Raw genomic sequence first — 12,410 nt, forward strand, 5'->3', positions numbered from 1 at the left:
TGCAGAAAACACTTATTTTCAGTATAAGGTATAACCATAGAGGTAACTCTAAGACTAGAAGGTTTCGAAGAAACGTGCTCAACTTTTTTGCTCAGCTCTGGTACTATCTTCGGTCCCAAACTAATCGATGCACCCCTCGAAACATAGGAAAATCCACGAACCCCTAATTTTATCTGTCAAACTTTCATAGCGAATCAAAACAAACATAGTGTAGTTCTAGAATTTCGACAATAATGGGGTACGTTAATCGATTTGCTTGGGACCAATAGGCTAGTCAAGTAGTGAGCCAATTTAAAATCGTTAGTTTCCACCGGTTGATTGTACTCTGGTTGTACTAATTTAATGGTAACCATGGTGGTACTAGATTAAATAAGTACAACGAAACTACAATCAACCGGTGGAAACTAACGATTTGAAATTGGTGTGTCGTACTTAAGGGTCTGTTCATAAACTACGTAGACAGTTTTTTGGGATTCTTGACCCTCCCCCTCCCCCTGCGTAGACAATCGCCCATACAAAAATTTTAAAATTTGTATGGACCGTGGATAATTGTCAACCCCCCCCCCCCTTAAACTGTCTACGTAGTTTATGGACAGCCCCTAGCCCTTAAATCGAAGACAACATATCAAGAAGACTGGCAACTCTTCCATTTTCTCATACGACCGCTATGAAGGGCATTAGATCCGTTTGCGTTGCGTTGACGTAAATTTGACAGTTACACAATAGATTTAGCTGTCACTTTGCCGCAACGCGTCCGATCCGGATCTAATGTGCGTGGGCCTTGAGACCGACATAATCGCGTCATCTGCCGCGCAAAGGTAAATGCTTCGAACGATTTTGATAGCAAAGATTACAACCTCAGAAGAAAGGTTTGTGTATTTCCTCATTTTTCTATGCAGTATTTCTACCTGTATTATGCTACCTGGGTGTATCGATTAGCTCGGGATCGAAGATAGTACCAGAACTGAGCCAAAAAGTTGAGCATGTTTCTTCGGGACCATCTGGACTTAGAGTTACTTCTATGGTACAATCATGTCTGTCGATAGTATAATGCAGTGGTTTTCAACCGGGGAAAGTCGGCCATTGTACCGGAGGAATTGAGAAATACAACACGTTACTTTAAGGTTTTAGTAGGAAATGTTTACCAAATTATTGAAGATATATTAGGTTCAACCCAAAAGTACACCCATCGTTTACGAATATTACTTCATCGGCAATCTAGATCAGTGGTTTTCAACCTTTTTTAGTGTATACCCCTCTATTCATAAATTGCTCACCAGCGTTTCCCTCCAACTAAAAAAGTAGGTAGTTAAATTGAGATAAATTGATTGTACTGCTTTTCCCCCAAAGTTTTATCCCCGAATGAACCAGTTCCCCGAAAGGAACGTTTTCCCAAAAACTATTTCCCCGAAAGATACAATTTACACTGTACGATCTATTTAAACATGACCCTAGGGTTTGTTACAACTTATCGATATGAAATTGTGAAAAATATTGTGAAATTGTGAGAACTTGTGAACAGTACAAAGTCGTTCAACACCCTAGATAAACTTTGTGGTTATGACTTGTTATGATATTTGGTGACGGCCTTCGTTAAAAGCTTGTATTCGTATTTATTTGACCAGTGTGTAAAGTGTACGAACAAAGTGGTTGCTATACAATAGTTTCACAATGAAGACTTATAGTGTATTTGTACAATTATTGTTCCAATCAAAATGTGCAAAGAACATACTTTTCTTATTGTATGTCTCACAAGCAATATGAGTTTTTAAACGGAGATGTTAATGGTAAGACACACAAAATGAGCATAGCAGGAAATAAAATATGTTGCTAATATATTAATACGCCTTTTCATTAATTGTAAACGACATAAAGAAATGGTTTACCAATTTGATATCTGATTGTAATGAGAATAAAGACCGAGCTTTTAAATAAAGAAGGGAAAATTATGTCAGTTTTGTAAAATCTTTGGCTGCTTAACTACTTGCATCGAACAATACCCCAATACACATATCTAAGGGTGTCGAATTAAGACAATAGTTTGACTTGTATGTGTATGTATATGTATGCATGTATGTACTATATACAATCCAACTTCCACTGTCCGGCAGTGTTTTTATGGAAGAAAAATGTTTGCAATATAATCTATTATTATCTTATACCGATCCCATTGCAAACAATTTTAGCCCGGAAGTTGAAAGGTGATAGCTCTGTTGAGATTCAGTAACCCATTTCAGAATGCCTGGTCACTCACGTCCATTTTGAGGTTAATTTCATTTACAACAAGCCCCGCATACACGTAGTACCGATATAAAATGTATATTGGTACTGCGTGTACACTTCCATCATCAAAGCAATTTCTGCTTTGTAGATGGCACGTATTTAGTAGAATGCATTTCATATTTTTATATCTTGTTGTAATCAGTTAGATCTCCGCTTATGCATTGTGTCCTTGCTGCTGAATCTTTGTCATCTCGATTCTCGTTGAGCCCTGTTGAATAATCGGCATCTGTAGTGGAATACTCTTCTCTTTCTCTTTCTTCATCACTTTCGATGTTTTTTGTATCTCTTCTTGAATATTGTAACCTGGCGCTGCTGGTATTTTCATGGTCCCTCTTTCTTGCTTGAATCAGGATGATATCCACCAAGCCCTTGGCCGCTTCCTCCACCTCGTACTGACATTTGATGATGGTACTATTAAACATAATCAGCATGTTGTCTCTCCTTGAATACACCCTGATTCCTGGTGTTTCCTTTTCATCAGGGAGGATTTTCTGTAGTCCTGTGTCTGTGATCTTTTTGTAATTTTCAGATTTCCATCATCCATATCTGGTGTATCTAATATGAAATGTCACTAAAGGGAGTCCTCAGGATCAGCACTTATGGGTTGGTTCTCCGTGAGGTCGTTGAAAACGAAAGAACGTCGGAGGTTCAGTGGAGGAGTTTGTTTTCGGAGCTCCTTCTTGACTCTTCGCTTGAACTTCTTGTTAGCGGCTTCTGGACCGGTGTGATATGTGGGTCTCTCAGGGTATGGTTAATGTGAGAGTACTCTATTCAATTTTCATTTTCATTTTCATTTTATGATGTACAAGGGGGTCAGGGGCCATGTCACCGATGTGAATATTCACACCATCCATAAAGGGCGAACACGAAATTGTTGCGACACATTCAACAGGGCATAACTTTTTTACCATTGGGTAAAAATCAACCAAATTTGGCACACTTTCTCATTGATGTGTATTGTGTACATGCTGTCAAACTCGAAGTCGTGTTTTTCGATTCAACGAAAATGGAGGTGAACCAACGCGAGCTGAGAGAACAAATTCTTTCCAAACACCTGGAATTTCCTGACCTGTCGCACCGGCAGTTGGGAAAAATGTTGAACATTCACCATTCAACCGTCTCCAGAGTGTTGAAGCGGTTCCAGGAGCGGTTGACGTTGGACCACGGCAAAGGAGCTGGAAGAAAACCGGGACCGGAGAATAAAAAGACGGAGGGAAAGGTGAAGCGGATGATTAAAGCAAATCCCAACGTCTCAAGCCGTGATTTGGCTAAAAAGATCGGCATGTCGCAGAGCTACGTCCAGAATGCAAAGAAGAAAGCTGGACTACATACATACAAGGTACAGAACTTCCCAAACCGCGATGAGCGGCAACAATCGACGGCTAAAACTCTTGCACGGAAGCTCTACGAGAAGATGCTGACAAAATATGGCTGCTGTGTGATGGACGACGAAACGTATATAAAAGCCGATTTTAAGCAAATTCCGGGGTTGGAGTTTTTTACCGGCAAGAGCAAGTTCGATGTGGACGACAAATTTAAGAAGAAGAAAATGTCGAAGTTGGCCTTCAAATATCTCATTTGGCAGGCCATCTGCTCTTGCGGACTGAGGAGTGAGCCTTTCGTGACAAAGGGCACAGTAAATGGCGAGATCTACAAATCTGAGTGCCTCGAGAAGCGCCTTTTGTCGTTCTAGCAGCAGCACGACGAAGCTCCGCTATTTTGGCCAGATTTGGCATCATGCCACTATTCTAAAAGTGTCCTGGAGTGGTATGAGGTCAATTCTGTCCATTTTGTTCAAAAGGACATGAATCCGCCAAACTGTCCGGAGCTGCGCCCGGTGGAGCAGTACTGGGCAATAATGAAGCGGGAACTTCGGAAGAGCAAGAAGACAGTCAAAGACGAGAAGGACATGTTAAGAAAATGAAAAAAAAAAACTGAGAAACTGGTACCGGATGACACTGTAATGACTTTGATGGAGGGCATCAAGCGGAAATGCGTTCAATTTTACACTCAAGGCTCCATCGATTAACTTTTCTTTTGATTTTTGAAGTAAATATATGTATAAAACTACCCTAAAATTTTGGTTTGATTCTAAACATTATAAGAAAATTGGCATGACATTTCAAGACCAACAATTGAAATGGCCTTAACCCCATTTTGTAAACAAACCTTGTAAGGCCATTTTCTCGCGAACCGAAGTCCGCAAAGGCAAACCAACATAATGTACAGGTAGGGGAAATTCTCCTCTACCCGATTGTGGTTTGGGTTTGCGAATGAAGGTTTCGGTTCGTGAGAAAATGGCCTTACAAGGTTTGTTTACAAAATGGAGTTAAGGCCATTTCAATTGTTGGTCTTGATTTTCGGTGTCGCAATAATTTCGTGTTCGCCCTTTAATACACCAGGGAAGGGGAGAGGAGTGAGCAACACAGCATCTTTACCCATGGGGGTTAAAAAAAGTTCTGCGAGGTACTTTTATGGCGAACCAGCTGCTCAGGGATTGTAGAAAGGAAGAGGGTTGGGTAAGTTTAAAATGCAGAATTAGATGCCGTCACGATTAAATGCGCATTAGACTGATGCAAAGTTTGAAATTTTCGCTCCATAGTGTTCAAACGGTTTCAAATCAGGTCCTGATTAGCTTCCGAAAGTTTAAACTCATTTAGTTAGAAACTGACTTGGCACAAACCATTTGAAGTTTATATGGAAATTACTATGGGAAAACAAAACTTTTTTTTCATTGTCTTTTATCCTTTTTACATATTGCACTGTTAACAAATTCTATTGCTATTCTTATGGGAATTTTTATCAGCTACAGCTTTGTAGTTGTTCAGTGTATAGGCTGTGCCAACCGCTAAGTTGGCTTATCTAGGGACTAACCCCTAGTCTATACACCTACTGTCCTTCCCGTTGCACTCGTCAGCTCGTGCGATACTCTAGACACACATGGGTGGTCGTATCCGGGTCCTCCCCTGGGTAGGCTCGTGTCCGTCCAGGTTCTGGTACATTAACTTATATCTATGCATGGTAATTATACTTTGCAACTCACCTTTTGATTATAAATGTCGATAATGCTGAAACTATATGAATGTTAGTGATCATTATTAGGTGTGTGCTGCAATGGAGTAGTAATTGAAGGAAATGAGGTTCTCATGTGGCTTATAGGTAATTCTAAAATAGGTAAATCATGCAAGCACACACCTTTTACAATTCTTATCCTACTTACCAGTTCCGTCCAGTATAAATTGGCTGTTTCCAAATGGCTTAATCCTTTCTGACTGCTTACTCTCTTACGTTTTCTCGCTTTTTTCCTTCTTCCTATTGAAAATCTGGCCCAAATCCCATTTGTTCTCAGGTAGGTAATATTGATACATGAGGGGAAGAAAGAAACAGAACAAGTTAAGTGTGAGCTGCATGCGTTGGTTAGTCGTTTGGGTCATGGTGTTGTGTTCCCTATTTTATTTGCCTCTATTCAGCTCTCAGATCGCCCCCTCCCCCCTTACTATTGTGGATGAGAAAAAGAACCCATATTTGGTAACCTCTCACGAGCTGCAATGCATAAGATATGAATAACAAACAAATCTAGAACGGGGCTTAAACATATAACATTTTCTAAGACTGAACATGATTAGTATAGTATGAATAATGAGAATTGTATGAAGAAAAGACGATCCCAAAAGAAAGTTCCCTAGCAATAAAACTATTACTCTGTGCTAATATGAGTTATTTCAAAATGGGCATCCATACTCAGAAACTATACCCGACCTCAACAAACTGTACCGAAATCAGAACAGCTAAACTACTCGTTAAGATTTTGGCATTTCTATTTAATTATATTAAGCTATCTCACAGAGACGAAACGTCCAAGTTCGGTCAGAAACTTGTGTAAAGTTAAATGGAAACGTTGCCGTAACGTAGCGCTAGCATCTCCTGATTTCCTCTATAGATTTATCACTTTCGACCAATTTGGCGCTAGTATCGATAAATTATCTGCTGAAAATTGCCAGCGGTGCTACCAGCACTTAGTGTCTAGTGTAAGTTTTGCAACGCCAGCGCCATCATGTTGTCAACGAGGGTTTTTAAGTGGGGAAGTCGCCGTTAGTGGCGCTTAAGTCGAATAGGAATCTTTACACAAGTTTTTAGAGAAATTTTGGAGCCTCAACGTCTGTTTTCTGTGGCTATCTTATATCGAGCTCTATTCAATAATTGCAACATGTGAATAATGCAGAACAAGTTTAAAATTGTTCTAGTGCCAAATTGGTTTTGAAGGAAGGTCAAACTACAAACGAACAGCTCAGCCGCTCTGAACCCTATGAAAATTATGCTTTCATAATATGGTACCTTCTCTCACTATAAACCTGTCATTTCTAGCCTATCTGAACTATTTAATAAATGGAAACCATAACATGGGTTACGCTCCTCCTAAGCGGGCCCTCCGCAAACTATCTCTGTCTTATCTCAAATGCCAATGGTTTGAATGTATCAATACATTGGAAATGACGTTCAATCAAATAAACCCATACCCCACTCACTTGGCCAGGCTTCAGAATCGTCCAGTGGGCAGTGCGCTCTACACTTCTAGTACCCTTTCTTTCAAATTTACCCCAAATTTTATATTTTACCCCTCTGAGTGTTGATTAATCACAATGTGACATTGTGACAGAGCACGGACTTGAGGTTACTACAGTATTAAATAATCTAGGTCCTATTTAGGATTATATCTGAAAAATCCAAATTTGGCCAACGCCCACCGGGAATTTTTATCAGCTACAACTTTGCACAAAATCGTTTTTCAGTCAAACGTCAAATTAAATAGTTATTAATTGTTTAAGAGATTGATAATCTTACGGAAAGATTAAGCAACTGTATTGAGGGCAACACTGTATGCTGCAGTGTGACATAGTAGCCATGATTTTTGTCCTCTATTCTACGCGCCATAAACACCAATGTTGCCTGCTGAACAGATGATTGAGCATAATCATAAGACATCAGTGACTTGAATCATTAATAATTTGTGTTTCTTACATTTGATCGAAAAGTGGTCTTCAACAAAGTTGTAACTGAGAAAATTTTTAAACAAGCTCAGCTATCATTTTCTAAAGTAGAGTGAACTGGTGAATTTTGAGATAGATGTGAACCGAAATTATGGTTTCTCCATAGTATTTCCCATATAAACTTCAAATGGTTTGTGCTAAGTCAGTTTCTAACTAAATGAGTGCAAATTTTGGGAGGCTAATCAGGGCCCAATTTGGAACCGTTTGAGCACTGTGGAGCGAAAATTTCAAATTTTGCATCAGTCTAATGCGCATGTTTAAAAACCGTTGATCCAGGTACCTATCGTATAAATTTGCATATCATCTAGTTATGGTTATTGTCAATAATACTTACATTTCGATAAAGATGATGCTACCTATTTTACATTATATGTGATACTTATAATCACAGAATCCAACTTTGAATCGTATACTAGGTCCATTAACAATACACTTGTTCCGAGAAGGGGGTCATGGTACCACTCATCCTGTATAGACATCTTCTTCTTCTTCAGGTTCGCTCACCACTCGGAATGAACGTTCAGTGTGGTTAGTAATATCAAATACTGTTACATGCAAACGAAAAAGAGATACAGCAAGGATTAGTTTTTTAAAGTAATAGTTTCATCTGAATACCCAACTACCCATATCTCAGTGACATTGTCTCACTCTGAACCTACATTTAAAGTTATTTTGTGATTATATGGTTACTTTGGTACTCACATGAAATGTTGTGCAAGTACCACAAGTTCAACAACACCCAACTATGGACAGCTCAATGTTAATACTCTTTGAATCAGCGTACACCAACATGATAATCTACTAAGAAACACCTAAGAATGTATAGAGATAAAGCTCAAAATTACAATTTTAGCTGATGGTACTTTATAAACATTAAACTGTCCAATATTGGACCCCCTGCGAACACACGGCGTCTGCACGGTAATGTGGGCCGTCAGAATGGTTCATCGGTTGCGAAGTGAAGTGCTTCTCAAATACATTTCTCAATTTTTCAACGTTATCCTAACGTAAACTTAATACTATAACCCATATGCCCGTCCACGCCCGAAACCCATCCACCACACAAAATCAAATAAAAATGTTTCTGTATGGCAAACACGTCTAGACATAAACGAGAATATGGCTGTATATCTTCACAGTAACAACTACGGGTAATCATCGAAAATACTTGCATTTTACTCAGGCACTTTTGAGCAAACTGCAATCACTCTCTCATACTGGAAATGTGCCACGACCAAATTGGCACAACGACGCCCTATACCCTCTCTGACCAAAGCGCAGGGAATGGGAGAGTACTCTATTCAATTAAGACAATAGTTTGACTTTCGTTAAAACTGCATCTAAACGTCAAACACTTCTGAAATCGGTGTATGGTGTTTTCTTCATGCTCCATACAATTTTGGGTTTGGCCTAGAAGGAGTCGCCAAGTGACTGTAGTATGTATGTCATGGGGACGCATGGTATCTTTTATATATTAGTATGGAGTTTTTTTAACGTTCGTACCTATCAAACACACACACAATGTATGCAATTAGCTCCATGGAACATAGGGTAGAGCGCTACTTCGTCGTAATCGCCCATTTCCGTTCTATCGATCAGAAAAGATCAATAATATCAATGACTTCACCGTGCACAAATCAAAAATAGGTTTGTTCCTATGCGTTAGTTCATTAGCTACAACATAAATCCTGTTAGAGCGCATTGTATGAATATTTACGCTCATTGTTCTCAAAACAAAAGAAGCGCTCCTAGCGAATCCCCTTTTTCTACGTTTATCCGTAGGACGAAGAAAATCTAATGGCGTTTCAATGCGTTTGGACGGAATTGAAACTCGTAGAACGAATTTAGAATCAAGAAGCAGTATTAGATTTTAAACAATATCTCAACAATGTGTGACTCTTTATCAAATCTAACGGTACGTATGGAAAGGTGAATAAATTTAGAAGTCATCTTTGACAGCAATATTCCATTTTTAGTTAAAACTCGTTCAGAAAAGAGAGGTAAAGTGCGCGTTGTGCTTAGTAGGACGGAAATTAGATCAAAAACCCTATCATATTATACGTCAAAGAATGAACTAAGATAAAAAGAAGGAAAAAATCTTGCAACAAACAAAATTTTCTCTTCTTTGTATCACAGCTCGTTTTTAACGTTTTGAAGAATAATTATCTTACTAATTTATCGAAGCGATATCCCTGTCCAAGGATGAGGGGCTTGTTGATGATTTGTCAAGCGTTGCTATGTTTTTTTTGCAATTTGTTAAAATTTTAGTTTTTCTCCAGTTCATTGATTTGAAAGATACAAGCGAGTTAATTTCATGGAGCCGTAAATTGTAGTTTTATCATAATTTTAATACTAGCACAAAATAAAATAGTAATTTTAAATTCGCTTTTGTAATGCTAAGGTAAATAGTTTGCTTTGAGTGTAAAGTTAATTTATAAGAAAGTTCTAACAGTTTTTTTGCACTTCGAAACTTGACGGGTCATACCTCTAACATAGTAGCAGTGATAGTGTCGCTTGTCCTAACAACTGCCTGCGACTAGTGTTCGAGGGGCCGACAGGGTTGAATACGGGTCAATACTAACAAAATTCTAACACTAACATGACCCCGAAACTAACGTTCATCCATTGCACGAATAGTTCATTCTTTGACGTATAATTTGGTATGATCCATGGAGCTAATTGCATACAATGTGTGTGTGTGTGTGTTGAATAGGTACGAACGTTGAAAAAAAAAACTCCATACCAACAAAGAAAAGATATGCGTCCCCATGACATACATGCTACTCCTATAGGCCGAATCTAAAATTGTATGGAGCACGAAGAAATCAATGTGTGTTGAATAAAGACAATAGTTTGGCTTTCGTTAAAACCACATGTAAAGGTCAAAAGCTCCTGAAATAGGATTACACCGATTTGAGGAGCTTGACCTTAACATTGTGTTTTAACGAAAGTCAAACTATTGTCTTTATTCACCACAAATTAATATGTTTATTGTGGTATTGTTCGATACAAGTAGTTAACCAGCGAAGATTCGCAGATTCGGGGAACTGTTCTATTCGGGGAATTGTATTTCGGGGAAAGTGTTTTCGGGGAAAAGTCGTACAATCGTATTGTAACCATACAATAGGATTTATTATACTTAAAATAACCATAACAACGATAAAATAACCATAGAATTCCACAATAGAATCTATGATAAATGGGGAAATCAACAATAGAACAAGGGGGTTGTTAAGTATCTTAACCGTACAGAAAATCACTTTTTCCCGAACAAACTTGAGCCATTTACAGGACTGATAGTGGGTATGTGATGTGATAGTGACTAAAATAAAGAAAATAGTGGCCAAATAGTGACTTTTAAGCAATTAAAAAGTGACCAATGGTGACATTTATAGATCGAAAAAAAATGGTTGATTGCGATTGCCGCTTTAAAAAGTTTTATAAACTCCATTTTTCAAAAAAAAATTAAACGAAAAATCTACAAGTTGATATTGAGCCACAGAGAAAAATGTTCAAATTCAAGGATTTAGACAAATTTTAATAATTTTAGGACAACCAGTGTTAAAGATCTAGCATATAGATGAAGGCATGCATTTAGCAATGGGAAGAAATGCAGTCTAGAATTAAATATAGATCTAAGTTCCTCATCCTTGGACAGGGAAGTATTAATGATTCAATTGTCAACATCAATTGGACAGTTTGTTAACGTTTCCATCTGTTCGCAACTCTTCATGTCAGTCAGAATTTACACACGGATTTTTAATGAATCTTTCTTCTTTTTTTTGTGATCACAGTGGCAGCATACACTTGCTTAAACCGAAGACAACAAATCAAGAAGACTGGCAACTCTTTCATTTTTTCATACGAACGCTATGAGACAGGTACAATCGCGTCATCTGCCGCTCAAAGGTAAATGCTTCGAACGAATTTGATAGCAAAGATTACATCCTCAGAAGAAGGGTTTGTGTATTTGCTCATTTTTTCTATGCGTTGCTTCCACTTTCACTCAAGCGCAGCGTCATTGTATCTGTCGCTTGGATTATGGCAAAGTTGCCAGTCTTCTTGATTTGTTGTCTTCGCTTAAACTCTACACTGGACCCCTTTTATTGATAAAGTTTGCTTCTACGTTCAACAACATTAGCAGAATTTAAGAGACATTGCATTTCACACGTTAAAACTGTCTTTTGAACGGTTATCCAGTGATTTTTTTATGAATTGACAAATTATGTATCTTGACGAAGTTATTTTTAACGGATTACTTTGTATGGATAGCTGTTATAACGACTTTTTAATAATTATTGTAGCACTGCAAAAACTATTTTGTTCGCCACGATGGTGATGATGGATTTTTGATATATGATTTAATAGTAGTAGTAAAAAAAATAGTAGTCTACAAAGGTTTGAGCCTCGCGCGCGTATTACGGATATAGAGGACTGAATTTAACATTTGATAAAAAAAAATGCAATTTTGAAGCTTATTTGGAAGATACCTTGAGTTAGTAGTAAGTTTTCTGGCAAATGTTGGGGGTTCGTGAGCATTCCTGACATTGCTGAAAATTATGATAGCATCAGATTGCGGGGTTACTAGTGTAATAGGATGCTTTGTTGATTGTTCATTAACTCTTGATTGCTTGTAATACTTATGAATATTTTAGGTGGACAAAAAGGCGAACTAAGAGGTGGACGCCTGAGCTTTTCAACATTTATATCGCTGTGAAGCAACTGTAAACTCTAGAGGGAATTTATATCTGTAACTGAAACCAGTTCGATTTTGTTTGCCAACCTGGTTAAAATGTCATATTTAATTATCTTAAAGATAAATCGTCCAACTCAAACCTTTGTAGGAGTAAGAGGTGGGACCATCATCATCATCATCATCTATGAGCTTCTATTTTAAATCAACACACAGACGTTCCTAGGCTATGGTGCCCGTTTGGTCACTGTTGTTTTTGTGTTGATCCAAATAGTTTTGATAATATAATTGCGCATACTTGTTTTTGTTAATGTTGATTTTTGTCCTCGTCACTTATTTTGCCTTGTGTATTAACCCCAACTTGTCTTGTGTATTGTGTCAACTTG

Source organism: Ochlerotatus camptorhynchus, unplaced genomic scaffold (assembly GCF_037179485.1).
Source record: "Ochlerotatus camptorhynchus isolate MF236.1 unplaced genomic scaffold, CSIRO-AGI_Acam_v1.1 ptg000603l, whole genome shotgun sequence".
NCBI classification, from domain to species: Eukaryota; Metazoa; Arthropoda; class Insecta; order Diptera; family Culicidae; genus Ochlerotatus; species Ochlerotatus camptorhynchus.